General features: G+C 32.7%; 1 long non-coding RNA gene across 1 annotated transcript; it reads left to right on the forward strand.

Annotated features, from left to right (window-relative positions):
* The first annotated feature begins 951 nt into the window (after nucleotides 1–951).
* LOC138709049 (uncharacterized) lies at nucleotides 952–10,898 on the forward strand. The gene is made up of 2 exons (XR_011334815.1): nucleotides 952–1,148; nucleotides 6,756–10,898. It is a non-coding gene; the product is annotated as an uncharacterized lncRNA (long non-coding RNA).
* Nucleotides 10,899–11,948: the final 1,050 nt, after the last annotated feature.

Consider the following 11,948-nt stretch of genomic DNA (forward strand, 5'->3'; position numbering starts at 1 on the left):
CATGTTCCATTGCAAATGAGAAATAATACTACGTACATGCCTAGGTTTACCTTCAAGTACTTTATCCATTTATATTATATATTGTTATGTTGCTATTCTAGGTTAAGTATGGATTAGTGTAGTTCATCTACGATGTGTAACTGTCAAGATAATATTGTTACTTCTTAGTCTAACTTATTTTCCTATTCCTAACCTATGAAATACAAGAATCTATTTACATAATCTAGCATTTAAGTATTTACAGTATTTACATATTTACTATCTTCCTGTTGAGCTTATTTTCAAATAAATTATATCCTCTAATATTCAAACTTATTTATAGAATATAAGTAACCTATTTTCGGCCCTTATCACTTAATTCTGACTTTTAATCTCTTTATCTTCCCAAACTAACATCCTTATGTACTCGTACTAGTCAGCCTATTGTAGTTGTTCAAAGTCTACACTATTTGCAAACTTTATAACATATTTTATATAACTTTTCACTAATTTTGTCTTGTATGTATGTATGCATGCATGCATGCATGCATGTATGTATGTATGTATGTATGTATGTATGTATGTATGGGAGAGTCGGGTAGTATCGGACAGTGCGTTTCTTTCATCTACCACCATATGGTAGTACCTGAATGACATTGTTACGTTTCTCTATGCGACATCACAGAAACGTATCTATGTCAATCAGGTACTATCATCGTGTGGTAGATGAAAGAAACTCACTGTCCGATATTACCCGATGTCCGATACTACCCGACTCTCCCCTATGTATGTACTGTATGTATGTGGACAAGTGTGTAACATATATTGGTTATTTAATTCGAATTAATGATGATTTTGTGTAGTAAAAGTTGTAGCCACATAAAAGTTATGGTGGACTTTATACGTTATACGTTCTTTCAATCCACATCTTCGGTATTGTAATATGAAGCTCGGGAAGGGTGCGGCGGAGTTTATTGAGTGGTGTTGTAGCCAACCACGTGAACGGAAGGGCTTGTCTCATCGTTGTGGGAAATCCGTTGCGTGTAACCAACAAATTTGCGAGACCGAGACCGTCTTAATGGCGTGTATGTACACTAGTTAGTTCCATGAAAGAAAAAGCCATTTTGTATTCAACGCTTCACGACGTCTCCTTCTCAACGGCCACGCAGGTAAGTTTTATTAAAACTAAGTTATTAAATTTGATATTCGATTGTAGACGTTCTTCATATTTATTTTTTAATTATTGTTGCTAACGTAACTTTAATTATGTTAGGAAAGAGAATACAATACGAATACGATGTAAACTTCATCACATCTCAGAATCAATACGTAGAGTGTACAGTAAGTATGGTTCAATGTAAGAGAGGGACCGGACTTTTTTGGAATTGTGTAGTCTATTCTTTCTCATCTATAAATAAACTAAGGATAAGTATTTCATAATTATGTCTCTATTAAATTTTACTGTTACATATTCGTATATAATATGTCATAATAAGTTATAATTACCGTTGAATCCACATATTCCAGCTTTTCAGTTGCATAATCAATTTTACAGACGTAATGAAGTTTGGTTTAAAATAAATAAATAAATAAATAAATAAATAATAATAATAATAATAATAATAATATAATATTATTATATTATACTAGTGGCTTGTGCAGCAAATGCTGCTGCAAACTAAGTTAGTTAGACGTTCAAATAAAAATTTTTCAGATTTATTTTCAATGAAGAATACTTTTCTTTTTGATAGTTATTTGCTTCCATAATAATGAAACATACTCCCTCTGAATGGGTTTTTTAGGCCACATACTTTTTTTGAACCTATCCACCTTCAGTTTTTGAGTTTCAACGCGGAAACGCAAGTATCAATGTCAGGACGACAGCAATAGCTGTTTCAGGTCATTGTGGATTGTAGGCGAGAGTTAAAAAAAATGTCAGATTTGCTAAGTCTTCGAACAATAGCATTTTACTGCATGTAGAACTTGAAATGTAGAGCGTAAAATCATTTCATCCTACTAAGAGATCATGCTGAAATGATCTGGAGACTACAACATTTTCTAGGCCTCTTATTTTATTAGTAAGTAATACCTTTTGGTCTTTCCTTAGGAACTGTATTTTTTGCGCTCTATAGAGCCAATACTGAAGACAATGACACATATCAATATCTACACTACACCGCCATTAAGTATATGAAAAAGACCCAACCCCACTTGATTAAGAACTATAAAAATATTTGATTTTTAAAAACAATATTATTATCTTACGTAAGTTTTTTAGTTATATATAGCCGCCACTCAGTAAATTATAGAAATGAAGATCTAAATTAAGATATTCTCTACATTTACTTACATAACCTCAAAACGTTTCACTTTCATGTCATCAATATAGCATTAATATTATGTATAATTAATGAAAAATAGACGCATCATCACATTAACCATAATAATATGTAATTTCTAAAATGGTAATAATGTCATCAAACCACCTCAAGTTTCGTAGATTTGAATATCCAATACACAGCTCTACTCACAAAATTATACATTGCAGAATGAGACCTGTAAATTATTTTTAATAACAAATTGAATTTGAGCTCTAAATATGTCGGCAATCCTGCAGGTCATGGCCTTCGTGTAATGGCCTATTGTTTATTGTAGAGTGTGTTTTGTTTTGTTCTGAAATTCAATCAAGTCGGCCGTGATTCAATAAAATTAGTTCTCAAAACTGACAACAGATGGATTTTGGAAAAAAGGAAAATGATGTAGGAAAATTGACATTTCACTGACAACTACTACTTTTCCGAAAAACTTTGGGTTCCAAGCTTCAAAATGAGGGGTCATTTATTAAAATCCGTTCAGCCGTTTTCCCGTAATTTCCATTACCAGTTCAAATTATATATATATAGATTAATTATATTATATTATATTATTATTTAGGCAACAGTTTAATTCTGTTAAATGTAATAAAGGTAATTCTAGACTACTTTATTTATTTTATCACGATAACCCTTTATTCAGGCACTTTATTTTTGTTGTTTTAAGAGAATCTTTTCTTTATTGGTTCTATATCTATTATTATTATTATTATTATTATTATTATTATTATTATTATTATTATTATTATTATTATTATTATTATTAATTTGAATAGGACTTACAATTTATTATTGAAGTATCGACAGGAAATGTATGTTTTTGTTGTTCTATTTAGTTACAATACAAAACATTATGCTTACTTACTTATTTATGACTTTTAAGGGGTTAGGTACAGCTTACAGCAGTAAAAGTTTGGAAATATTCAACACTTTTTTCCTGATTACTGTATCTTTTACAATAATGAAAATTAGTATGTGTAAATCACTGTCCTTCTGCTATATGAAAAAAAAAATTACGATTTAAAACAAATATTTACATTTTTTTTTTCAAAATTCAGTTCACTGTACAGTGATGAAGCGTTTCTCACATAACTCAAAAACTATCCAACATTCTGCGATGACATTTTTTGTGTATATTTTGCATGTCGTATCTACAATATGATGCAAGATCACTTCTATACCTTCGACAAATTGTCCGATAAGAAATAAATTCATTTAAAAATGGTCAAACATTAGTACTTTCTCCTAACACAAAATAAAAAAAAAATATATTACTTATTAAGGAATGTAGTTGAAAGAGCATGATAGTGTAAACACGAGTTTCAGCAAGAAAATAAAAGAAAGAGAGAATATGAACAAGTTAACAAGTTTATGAGTTATGAGGGAAACGCTTCATCACTGCAGAGTGAACTGCCACCATTAAAAATTTTGAAAGAAAAAAACATAAATAATTTTTTTATCGTAAAAATATTTTTTTTCATATAGCAGAAGGACATTATTTTACACATACCAATTTTTATTATGGCACAAGATACAGTAATGGAGGAAAAAATGTTGAAGATTTCCAAAAATTTTACTGCTGAAAGCTGTACCTAATCCCTTAAGGAACCCCGAGGTTCATTGCCGCCCTCACATAAGCCCGCCATAGGTCCCTATTCTGATCAAGATTAATCCAGTCTCTATCATCATATCGCACCTCCCTCAAATTCATTATATTATCCTCCCGTCTACATCTCGGTCTCGCCTAAGGTCTTTTACTCTCTGGACTGCCAACTAACACTCTATATGTATTTCTAGATTCGCCCATACGTGCTACATGCCCTGCCCATCTCAAACGTCTGGATTTAATGTTGTCTTACATTTCCCTACCCATGCAAATTTCGGCAATTTTCCGTATTAAAGTCTTCTGAAATCAGAATCTTGGCTTCTGCATATTGCCTTCGGTACTTTGGGCGAGTATCACTCATACAGAGCAAGGGATCGAATCGCTTCTCTCGCGAGAACTGCGGCGCTTATCTCTACGCTCGATGTGCAGACTTTAACATCTTCGGCGATCCTGCCCTGTCGCTGTTCTGTCGTGCTTCTCTCCTCCCTCATGTGCTAGCTATTAGGTTACGTCCATTTCTCGGCTTTCAAAATTCTCCATTTTTCCTTCAATGGAACGGGGAAAATCGAAGTGAGACAAGTGAACAACAGGTTTGGATCTCACATAAACACTTTCTCTCAGCCCCAATTCCCCTTGCCAAGGACTCGTTTTCGCTCACCTTTTAAATGTTTCTCCTCCAAATTTCCCCATTTACATTAATGTAGAAAGTACGATAATAGTACATTATGCAACGAGCCTATAATGGTAGTAATTAAGACGCAAGTATGATTGTTTATGAAACGAGCGCAAGCGAGTTTCATAATTTTCATACGAGCGTCTTAATTACCATTATAGGCAAGTTTCATACGACTTTTTATGCTCGACTATATTTCTAACTTGAAAGTATTCAAAATTATGGTTATGTGCGAAATGACCTGAATTGTAAGATGTGCGAAATGATCTGAATTGTAAGATGTGCGCAGACGCGAAAGTATTGATTTTTTCCGAGGCCGAATTTCATTGACCTTGGCACAGAATAAGATGAACATTACTCTGATATAACCTGAAAATTGATTTAGAATTGAAAAACGATATGACAACTTGAATTTATTTGAATATTATTTACAATTAACTCTAATTATTATAGTAACAGAACATAACCTTCTGCAACAGTATTGGATTTCCAGCCTCCGTGACTTTTCGCTAATTCTCTTTCGATTGCATATCCGAGAATAATCGATAATGGCGGTTTTATAACGGTACAAAGCTGACTTGTCATTGGCTGAACACCTGTAAGCTGACTTGTCATTGGCTGAACACCTGTACTTTAATGAGTAGGTGTACTTTAATGACATGCATTAAAGGACTGCTACCAGGTGTATAATTACTACATTTCAGCATGGTCGAGCATAAAATTGTTTATGGAGATGAAAACTGAAATGTGATAGAATAACATAAAGTAAAAAGATGATAGAAATTTAATTTATATAAGTCGAAATTAATTGAAAGAAACAAAATGTGCTCAATGAAAAGAAATATAATTAACGTAAAATTAAATTATAACGAAACAAAACAAAATTAAATTACATTTCAAGATATTAAGTAACACATTAATGACAGAAAGGGAAATTAATTGAAATGAAAAGGCGTACAGCAAAATATAAAGTCGTCCACACCTGTGAAGTAACGGTTAGCGCGTCTGACCGCGAAACCAGGTGGTCCGGGTTCGATTCCCCGTCGGGACAAGTTACCAGGTTGAGGTTTTATTCCGGTGTTTCCCTCAACCCAATATGAGCAAATGCTGGGTAGCTATCGGTACTGGACCCCGGACTCATTTCACCGGCATTATCACCTTCACCCCATTGAGACGCTAAATAACCTAAGATGTTGGTAAAGCGTCGTAAAATAACCCACTAAAAAATGAAAATACAAATTCAAAATTATCTTTAACGGATATTAATCCGAACGAAATTAAATGGAATAAAGACAAAATAAGTTAAACAAAGTCAAAGAAAGAGAATAACATACAATACAAAGAAAGTGGAAGGAATAACTGCGAATGAAGGAAAATAAGAGCACATGAACGAACTAAAAATATTTGCGAGGCACGTAAAACTCAAACAAAGTCTGCAATTGAAGTAACACGAAAATATGCATTTAGGCTAATAAAACTAAATTCGATTTAATAAATGCAATGGAAATTAATACGAATTAACAAATAGGACATGAAAAAATAACTAAATTTAAGATGAATATAGTCTATGTGGTAACGTGCAATCAGTCTTAAAATATTGTCACAGAAAATGGCGAAAAAAGTGATAAGTCGTAATATTTCTAGAAGGCATATAAATCATTTACTATTTGTATATGTTGTTGTTGTTGTTTAGTCATTTATCAGAAGACAGGTCTGAACCTCACAAGTAACACCAATAAGACATCACTCATGAGGCAACTAGGCCAGGAGATAATGGTATAGGGTGGTCAGTTCCTTTCCTCCTCCAATGCATAGATCGCCGATTAGCTACATATTCCACTAATCAGACTTTAGATGCATATAAACAATATTGTTTTTCCTCTGACACATATATCAAGTGAGATGTACTTCCTGATAATAGATTTACATATCAGCCAGAACCTCAACCAGAGGTTATTTATATGTAATAGAGTTAAATTATTCTACCATTATTTATTAGTTAATTACGTCATGTTTTTAAAACATCAAGTGCAAACATCTTATTAACATGAGCTTATACACGAACTGTTTTATATACATGTTGATTTCGTATTGTTTAAAGATTTAATTTATGTTTTGATTTCAGACCTATGGAATCTCTTCTCCTCGTGATATGGACAATCACTTCTGTTGGAGGACACTACATTACCTCAGCTGGAGCCACAATGTTAGAAACTTGTAAAATAACTTCCATCAACAATGAATTTATGGACTGTAATTTGAATTCTTTATCTTGCCACAATGCAACTCTTGAAGATTTGAAAAGTGACTTAAAATCAGTGAATCTGCACAAATTAAATTGTTTATCTGTAACAGAAGGCATTTTCGAAAATTTAGATGAAGACATTTTCATTGAGGCAACTAGTCTCAAGTATCTCGACCTACAGGAAAACTCTCTGGAAGATCTTCATTACAATTTGTTTAATAATTTGAAAGATCTCGAATATCTCGATCTGAGATATAACAAGTTAACAGATCTTTCAGACTCACGTCTCTTTATTTCTCAAAACAAACTAAAGATCTTGAAGTTGAGTTTCAACAAAATAAGATTCGTGGACGTCAAAGTTTTGGCACCTTTGAGATCTATTTCAGAGATTCATATATCTGAAAACTCTTTGATATGTGATTGTAAAACATACTGGACAATGATTTGGTGGGAACGTAAAGACTTCAAAGGTTACGTATTATGCGATGCACCGATTAATTTGAAGGGATTAGCATGGACAGTCTTGAGAAAAATTGAATCTTGTAGTAATAATTCCACAAGTGAGGAATCACTCACAGACCTTGCCAATTTAATTCCAAAAGATCTTGAGAAATCTAATAGTGTTATTTCGAAAGGAATCATATTTTACATAATTTTGATAGTCATAATGGTAATGTTAACAATATTCTTTATTGCCATGCTCATTTATCTAAGGAAATGGATAATCAAGAAGCATATTACACCAGTGGTTGAGTGCAATGCGAGATCAAGTGCAGTTTTTGTGCTTACTGAAAAGAATGAACAGTCAGCTACTCCTGATCGATGGCGAGAAAGTTCACCGTATGACAATATAGGTGTGTGCAATATAAGTAGACCAAAAGTAGGCAGCGTATACGTTGTAAAAGATGGAGAAGTTACAACAGAGGAACCTTCCCTATCTGGAGTCTCTAGCGACAAGATCTTGAATCCAAGTTCACAACAAGTGAAAAGCGACAAATCAGAAAATGATGAATTAAACAGCAAATATTTGGGGTTTCAGAATGAACTCTATAATGCAATGAATGTTAGAATGTAATGTATATTTATTTTAGATGCATCTCCGTAATACGAGGATACCTCAGAAAGTAATGCATTTTGATTTATCGTAGGCATTATTGGAACTATGGAAATGACATTTATTGCATCATAATTCAGGTTTCTATTCATTTTTCTGTAAAAGTATTACAAAATTCTATCGCTTTCTGCATCACTCAACAGATTTCTATATCATGGCATGTGAAAGTCCCCATCGGTTTCAGTGACCCACTTCTTACGGGTACACATTCACGGGAATTTTTTATTTCTACATTCAAGCACACTTGGAAAATGTATTCAATTCAGGATACACAATAATGACCATGAATATCATAAAAATGGACGTGCTGACAGCGAAGTTGTGTATTTAAATTATACGTTCTGAAAGGCATCGAACTGCATTTTAATTCCGAATTTTTTACTCTTAACAGACGTCATACGGATTTTACGTGCTGTTGTGTTTAACTGCCTACAACTCACAATGATTACATGCACACTGAAATACTTATAAATAAAGCTGAAGTTATCTAGAGAAAATCAAAACTCGAGTGGGATTTAATTGGCTTTTACAAGATTAGAAGAAAATATATAAAGATTAGAAGAAATAAAGTACTCTAATACAATAAAATATTAATTGACTTACTAAAATTCTATTTCACTAATGTTAGCTTCACCAAAACGTTTGAACGGAGCCACCATTTTCAGTTCACTATCTATGCGGTAAACAAATGACGATCGCAAAGTATGTTTTATTGTCCCGTAAAGAATTTGCAGTTTGAAATGTTGGCAAACAAAGAAACAAATTCAAGGGCAGTGTTAAAATTGTAGTGATAAACAGCCACGATTAGCTGAGACACGTCCTTTCGTACCTTTTATTGGTCTAAAGTGGTATGACGTAGTAAAAGTGTAATAGTCATGAAAAAATATTACAAGAATTGAAAATCTAAGGCATGGTTGGAAATTCTTTGTGTCGTGACTTTTGGATAGAAGGATTTTGAGCATCATCATCATCATCATCCTCATCATCATCATCCTCATCATCATCGTTATCGTCGTCATTTCTCAAAATCAGAACCACTACAGTCCGTTCCGCTTTCATGACTAATATATTCAAGCAAATTTTTAGCAGCCCGAAATTATTAATTCTTTCTACATGTTCTTCGTAATGTAGGTACTTCATTTTATATAACTTTTTCTGTCAATTCGTATATTGAATATCCAGAAAGAAATAATACACATATATGAATGAAGTAGCATTTCATTCTTGAAATATTTAATACGGAGATCTCAAATCGACCCTCCCAAGTACTAATATTGTAAGTCACTTTTTTACATTTTTCAGGAGATGAAAATGAAGTTTTAAAATGATCGTGTAAATTAGTGTATACAAAAATGCAGAGTAACAATAAGATTTTACATACAATTGGGAAGGTTTAGAGCTATACAATGATATACTAGGAGAAAAAGAAACAATTTAAGACCATATTAACTAGGACAACTCAAAACCATAAAAAATTTAGTTACAATGTTAGTACTTGGGAGGGTCGAAATTTTAAGAAAAGAAAAATGTTATAATAAATTAACTTGTAAACATAGTCAATATAATAATATAATTAGACCGCGAAACTTCATGGAATTGTCCACACCTGTGGAGTAACGTTAGCGCGCTGGCCGCGAAACCAGGTGACCCGGATTCGATTCCCAGTTGGGGCAAGTTACCTGGTTGAGGTTTTTCCGGGGTTTTCCCTCAACCAAATATGAGCAAATGCTGGGTAGCTTTCGGTGCTGGACCCCGGACTCAATTCACCGGCATTATCACCTTCATTTCATTCAGACGCTAAATAACCCAGGATGTTGATAAAGCGTCGTAAAATAACCTACTTAAAAAAAAAACTTCATGCAATTGCATGTTCTTATTGATTTGGCATATAGAAAAGTTAAAAGTGGATCTTTCCTGAGCATTGTTTTTACGTTCGAATGAAGCCAACTTTATTTTGCATAAATGCATATTTCGAGGATTTTCCATAAAAAAATATATAGCATATTTGAAAGTGTATTTTAACATTTTTCCTTGTTTGTTCGAGTTACTATTTACTCGTAATTTCAAAATTTCTGTCTGATAAAATTTGTAAAGTCATTTTTAAATCACCCTGTATAATGTTTATTGATATTCAAGTAAATGAGTAATGAGTAGAGTTCAGATTTATAGGTTATACCTCATCTAATCTTTTGTTTTGTCTATTTCAATTATATGGTATGTTTTCTGTTCTTATTTCTTGGTATCTATTATGTAAATCCTACTCGATCTAAAATCAGTTAATCTAAAACAAGACAAATTGTAGCGTATGTTGTTTAAATGAAAAGAAAATTATCTACACTCACTAACTATAAAAAATAAAAAAATAAACTTCTTTACTAAAATTTCGGGTATTGTAAATTAGGTTCAGAAAAATCTTAAAACGTAAAATAATACGAAGGCTTATTGTGAGCTATTTAGACATTATTAAATTTTACACCTTTGAAATAATTAGACTAGTCATAAAGAGGGTTTTCTTACACATTTGGGTGAGAATAACAACTCTGTGCCGTTTAGACGTATGGCAAGCTAAGAGATCAATAAGAAACATTAACTGACTACAATGGTGGTTACAGTTTCTCTGTTATAAGGGTAATGTAGCAATGCAACATGTTAAATTCAGCGTCCGTAATTAAAAATTTTACTTCGATTTACAATATTTAGGAAATTTGAATATTCGAATGTACATTACAGAAGAATAGTTTCTCCCAACAATAAATCTGATTACCCATATTTCATATTCTACCAATCCTGTCAAATGTAAGTGTACAGTCAATTTTATTTAGCCTATAAGAAGTTTTACTCCAAGAAATATGAAAATATGTGAAATTGAGAACAGCAATTAAGTCTAAAAGTAAAAGATGCTAAAGTGATATGTTTGATGCTGATTTTATGAATTTGAATAGAATGGTCTTTTCGTACGACATTTTAAAATGTGTTCACGAAAAGATAAAATCCGAAACTTTGTTATAATAATTTTATAAGATTGTCATGGTAATGATTGAGCAAATACAACATATCAAGTATGTTCACTATAACCTGTGATGAATTTTATTCTAATGCGTTGGAAATATTCAAAGATAAAGGCTACAAAAAATGTTAAAGCTGTTGTATGAGGGTCTGGTCAAGAAAGACTGACTGATTTTTTCACAGATGTTTATTACTCTACTTCAATGTTTACATGATATTTTAAAAAATAGTTCTATTATATACTTGGTTGCACTTGGTATAGCGTTTCTTCCACTCCTCGAACACATGATGCAGGCCATTCTTTGTCAGGTTCTTGAAAATCGCCTCATATTTCTTGAACACTGCTTCAGAGTTCTCAAATCGAAATCCCCGGAGCTCTGCTTTAGTGAAGGGAATAAAAAAAGTCACAGGAAGTAATTTCGGGGCTATAAGGCGGATATGGTAAACAGGTTATGTTGAATTTAGCAAAAACTTGCATGACTCCATTCGCAAGATACAGTCTCCACCCATCCCAAAGAAGTTGTGATCGTTTCTTTGCAATGTGGTTCCTCAGTGTGCCAATATCGACGTGTAGCATGCTTTAAAAGCGAAAACAGAATTTTATCGTTCCATACTGCCTCCCTTGCTTTACCTCCATTTTGTATGTGAATGCAAGCAGGGACTATACGTACGACAGTGCTGACGTCTATGGACATTATACACAAAACCCGCTCTTTTCAAATATTCAAGTTACAGACATGTATAACTACCAAGAAGATTTACGGGAAAAAATTAGTCTTAGTCTTTCTCGATGAGCCCTGGTACTAATGAATCAAATGTAGAGAAAAAACACAAACTTAAAAACAAAACGTTATATGCAATCAAATAGTAAATATGTGTGTATTTTTTTGCCTTTTTTTCTAACAGCATGTTCCATTACTAATGAGAAGTACAGTACAACTCCGATTATCCGT

The sequence above is a fragment of the Periplaneta americana genome, chromosome 11 (genome assembly GCF_040183065.1).
Source record: "Periplaneta americana isolate PAMFEO1 chromosome 11, P.americana_PAMFEO1_priV1, whole genome shotgun sequence".
Classification (NCBI taxonomy): domain Eukaryota; kingdom Metazoa; phylum Arthropoda; class Insecta; order Blattodea; family Blattidae; genus Periplaneta; species Periplaneta americana.